Below are 5,134 nucleotides of genomic sequence, written 5' to 3' on the forward strand. Positions count from 1 at the left end.
ATGAAGTAGGATCTTTAAATGTCTAAGTTTGTGTGATACGTGAGAACATCACGTACGCTAGTCCTGGCACGAATCATGAGGATGACTTTTGTTGAGAGTGTTGCTCCCTGTGCCTTGTGTCCCATTATGGCATATGCTAATGTTAATGGGAATGTGGAATTGTGGGACGATATACCATTGACATCCCTTCTTGCATGCTTCATATGACGTAGTGTTAGTGTGCTTTGTTTTGCATCATACATCCGCCTATCGATGAATTGCACACCTATGCTCATGACCAATGAAGATCTTAAAGTACCTCACAAAAAGGATAATTACAAATTGATTAACAACATATTTGAATTTGAGTTACACATTGTTGTTTAAGTCATATGAATTTTGTGCTTATTTGTGCAAGTGAAAAATAATACCATACATAAAGTATAGCAGGGAGTTGGCAAAGTCCTCCCCAAAGTTTTATAAACATAAGGGAACGTGCCCTTCCCCCGTTTCCCAAATAACACTCTCGGTATCAAAAGTGGACCAAAGATACACTTCAGTGTTGAAAGTGGCCATTCATTTGTTTGAATAAAAAAGAGAGAAAAACAGGAATAACTTTGTCAGTCTACAATATTAAATTCAATGATGCTATGAGTCTCATGTGATATTGTTTCATAATCATTAATTAAAGTAGAGCTATAATCGCTATCAGTGTGTACGAGCTATCTTAGACCTTGTAACCAAAGCCGCAATCTTGAAAAAAACTTTCAAATTAAGAACATAATTAAGATCCAGGCAAAGCTTCTCCTACAAACAAGTGGCAAGGCAGCTTGATCAAATAACTAAGCTTAAAGAGGGTATGCTTGAGGAGCTTCTTTCCCGAGATGTTGTCTTTTGGAGTGCACTAATTGCAAGATATGTACAATATCATGGTATCATTTGCCAATCTTCTAAAAAGATTATACCATGTCCAAGAAGGGTGCAAAGGATTGCTTCGAGTAGAGCTCGATCTTCCCGTATATACAGATTCTTGGGAAGGCATGTGGAAGCATGGGTAGATTGATATCTGAGCCATCTAAAGGTGGCATGACTCTTTGGTCTCATGAGCACTTAACAATGCTATAGTTGCCCCTCTACCTCTCCCCATAACTCCTCGAGACAAACCATTCTAGTTTACATTTTTTGCAAGTGGTGGCAAGGCTCTTTGGTCTCATGAACACCCAACAATGTTATAGTTGTCCCTCTACCTCTCCCCATAACACCTCGAGACAAACCATTCTAGTTTTCATTTTTCGTAGGTGAAGAGCTAAGTAGGAGGGAGAGGAGAAAGATGGGGCGATGGTCTCTAGCAGAGCGTCCTGGGGGCCATGTTCATGATACAATACCTATAGGGATTATACTATATAGATCATATGGGTTTCAAGTTTCTATTTCTACTAGTAGGAGGGTCACCGAGTTTTGTTGCGTTGGTGTGATTCTCGGAGGAACCGGTTGAGGTGGTAGTATTAGAGGTGGATGTGGAGGTCTATATACATACCTCTCAATAAAGGGTTTTGGTAGGTAAGCACTACTAGATCTTATGCCAATTAAGTGATTTGCATCACATCTAACATTGCTTAAGGATGCACTTTTAATAACGTAACAATTAATATTTTTATCTATGCCATCACTTGCTACATTGCCTAGTGATAACATATTTTATTATTCTTATGATGCCACTTACAAAGGTTATTGTGTAATTAGCCCCAATATGTGGTAGTGACCCATGACACATAAATCCCAAGTTTGCAACTCTTAGCACCATTAAAGGAAGGAGACAAAGCTATTTTTGACATAAATGAAATCCCAAAGGGATAACATATCCATGGTTTGTACATAGTGTGTGATGCCACGAATACAGATCATAATGTCTATTAAGAAAACAAAGCTATTTTTCAAAAGTTATTGTGTTGTCAACCCAATATGTGGTAGTGATCCATGACACATAAATCCCAAGTTTACAGCTCTTAACACCATTAAAGGAAGGAGACAAAGCTATTTTTGACATAAATAAAATCTCGAAGAGATGACATATCCATGGTTTGTACATAATGTGCAATGCCAAGAACACAAGTCATAATGTCTCCCAAGAATACATTAAGGTAAATCTAGGCTAAGCTCAATTGAAGATTTAATAACACAATAAGAGTGTATTTTGATATTCTTTGTAAGGTAGATTTATTAAGTAAACTCTTTGTACATAACCTTAAGAGCTTCAAGACATGTTTTCTAAAGGCTAGAATATAGAGAAGTAATTTTTTAGAAATGCAAGAGGAGGTGTAGGAATTCATTCTTGTGTGCTGTGAAAAACCCAAAAGAAAAGGGAGAGGAACTATTCAAATGGAACCATGTTATGATTATCACTTGTTAAGGTAAGCCTTTTTTAAAATATTACTTTAAAAAATGAAATTATCAACATCATTCCTAGATATAATTACATCAACTCACATCACCTCAAAGGGATTGGAAGTCAAAATACCCCCAATTTAGTGCATTTCCAGCAACAAATGATACATCCCAAAAATTGAAGTGTTATATCTGCCTCATGAGAATTTATAAAGGAGAATCATTATCTTAAAATATTTGCATTACTTATGAGAATGAATGTTTTAGAAATAGATTTATTCTGGGTCAAGACCGCTAATAAATAATTTATACTTATCATTCTCAATTCTTTTCAAACCTCTATGTGATCTAGAAATTATGCGTAGTTTTATGCATCCTTTATGATATCTTGGAGTTTTTGGTAAGCACATTCACAACTCTTTTCAAACCTCTATGTGATCTAGCTTTTATGTATGGTTTCTGAACTCTTTATGAGCTCTTAGAGTTTTTGGTAAAGCAAAGTCCTTAAAGAGTATTTTTGTATTCTCCTTTCCAATATGATTGATGGAGATGAAATTCTCAAGACATATTGAGAGAAATGAGCAAAATGAGTGTAAGGAATCATTGATTTTATTTGGTTCGAATGGTCATGAATAAGACTCTTGAGAAGATCTTTTTTTATGAACTCGGGATGAATCATAGTCACATGTGAAATTATAATTCAAATTTGGAAAGACAAATTTCTCAAAGTTCTTATTAGCATAAATACATTGAATACTATCCACTTAGAAAAATAAATCTTTTTTGACAATCAGCATTTTCTTAAGAATGCAAGATATATGGAAAATATTTTTCTTCCAATATCACATTAATATTTAGTATTGAGATATATCCTCGGGGGGTTTTTTTGGTGAGCATTTTCTAGCGAGTGCTTTTTTGGAGTCGAGTGAGCGGATTCCAAAAATATTCCCTCCCTCCTCCATCAAGAGAGGGAGAGGCGAAGAGAGTTGGAGAGAGATTCATGACATAATTATTTGACAAGGAGAGGGCGAGAGAGAGCTAGAGGGAGTGAAAGAGAGAAAAGCATGACAACATTACATCCTTTCTATTTAATTCTTTTACATGCATGACAAAAGTCAACTAAATGATTTAAGGTTTCAAGAATATCATGGCCTATGCAAGCCCTCCTTTGCATACATATGTATATACATAACTATGTTTTATATATATATATATATATATATATATATATATATATATATATATATATATATATATATATATATATATATATATATATATATATAAACACGTGAATTGCCCATGTAGACTGCATTGTACACGTGGCAATGCCACATGGGCAGTCCACGATGGCCGCCATGTGTAATGCCCAACCTCAGCGATCGCCATGATGGCATGTGCTATCTAACGGCTTATTAAGCCGTTAGACAAGGATGCCCTCCTCACAAGCACCCCTCTCCCTCACACACCTCTCACATGCACTCTCAATAGCTCACTGTCTCCCTCAATAGCTCACTGTCTCCCTCATACACGCCTCTTGAGGACAAAGCCTCTCACATGTCCTCTCTCCCTCCCACGCTATCACACACCCCTCATAAACCCCTCATGTTCCCTCTCTCTCCCTCACACGCCCTCTCTCTCTACTTCAAATCGCTCTCCAAGGCCCCTCACAAATTCCAAAGTCCCTAACCTCCACGTCTCCAAAGAAAATGCCTCCCAGACGTGTTTATAGTCTAAGGGCTTCATGGAAAATCCAAACGAGATCACAATATCACAACAAGAAGTGGACATATCACAAGTTTCCACATCAAGCTAGGTAACCAACACATCTAGATTGCAGTTGGGTGTGAGGCCTGTTCCTGCAACGTGGACCAATAATCATGTTCCCAACAGTAGTGCCACAATTGCCAAAGAAGAGGAGCCCATAAAAGAGAGTTTTGACCAAGTGGTTAATCGACACATCTCCACGAATTGGGGGGAGGACCACTTGGTTGATAATCATCACCGCCTTCCTAGACTGCCTCTTTGTCACCTCCTTGCAAACCCAGCAATTCGTACGAATGAGGATAGCATTGAAGGCTTACTTAAAAGCATGGAAGAGAGCGCATACATTAGGAACTCAATGGAGTCTTTTTGGGCCCTTTAATTTGCCATTGCCTAATGGAGGTGATTAAGAAATAGACAAATAGGGAGATTACATGTGGACTGAAACCAATGGTTTGTAAGAGCCTAGAAGGTAGTGGTCAACACTTAGAATAATAGGCTAAATAGGCTCTTTTTTAATTTTTAAAATCAACTAAAACTCAAAAATTTTATACGTATATGAATTTTTCCCCTATTTTTTATAGAAAAGGATAGCTGCAGCCTGCAGCCATCATTAAGTAAGGTCTCTAAAGTGATAGAGGCCCAAAAACGAGTTCCCATGCATTCAATGCACATTCCCCTTCACTTTCCACTATCCCTCTCTCCCACGTTCCCTCCAAAATGCTCTCTCTTCCCCCTTTCTCATAGCAGGGCGTTTTTCACTCTCTAGACTACTTCTTTTAGCTATCTACCTCTTGATCTACCTCTCTCTTCACTCAGAAACCTAGATCTATAGCTATGGAAGCTTGATCTGCAACTTCCTCTCAGAAGCTATGGAAGTTTGATCCTCACTTACATTTCCTTCCTTCATCCTTCTTCCTTGTCCAACCTCCTTTTACAGAGTGTAACAGCAGAGCTTAGCTATGGAAGCTTGATCTGCAACCTCCTCTCAGAAGCTATGGAAGTT

This window comes from Cibotium barometz, chromosome 53 (genome assembly GCF_041138505.1).
Source record: "Cibotium barometz isolate CiBa-2024 chromosome 53, ASM4113850v1, whole genome shotgun sequence".
NCBI lineage: Eukaryota > Viridiplantae > Streptophyta > Polypodiopsida > Cyatheales > Cibotiaceae > Cibotium > Cibotium barometz.